This window comes from Buceros rhinoceros, unplaced genomic scaffold (genome assembly GCF_000710305.1).
Source record: "Buceros rhinoceros silvestris isolate BGI_N320 unplaced genomic scaffold, ASM71030v1 scaffold6726, whole genome shotgun sequence".
Classification (NCBI taxonomy): Eukaryota; Metazoa; Chordata; class Aves; order Bucerotiformes; family Bucerotidae; genus Buceros; species Buceros rhinoceros.
The window spans coordinates 66,022-66,618 of NW_010416822.1; positions in this window are offsets into that span (position 1 = coordinate 66,022).

The following is a 597-nucleotide window of genomic DNA, read 5'->3' on the forward strand; positions in this document are numbered from 1 at the left end:
ATGCAGTCCCTCGTGGACTGTAATGGAAGCATGCGCGATTGGTCAAGATGGGCTAGACAGTCATTGTAAAGATGAGCAAGGATGAAAGAGGACTTCCCTGAAGTCTTCATACTCTGGGAATAACGAAGATTGTTGTGGAGCAGCGCACCTGCCTGCAGAGTGACTGTGGGGCTGTTTGGGATGAGAGGTCTCTGACCAGAAGGCTGGCACATGCACACTGCCCTGGCATGCTGGGGGCTTGCACTGAGTCTCTGCTGCTCTTGCTGAGACACTGAAATTCTGCACAGCATTTAACTCTTGAAACATTTGTAATGTCTTTTATTATTAACTATTTGAAAGTCATACCTAACGACTTGGCCAGGGTCCAGGTCCCATGCGGCAAAGCGTCTTGTAACAGGACACAAACCTATGCCAGTGAGCTAAACGGACAAAACAGGAAAGTGCCCACCGCCCTTCTTTTCAGAAATTGTACTCTTTTATCTAGATGTCCCCCCAGGTTTGTTTCCTAGAAGGGAAATGCAGAGCAGGCAGACTCATGGAACACCCTTCACTCAGAGTTTCATCTTCACCGTCTATTCTTCCATTTCTCTAATGTCA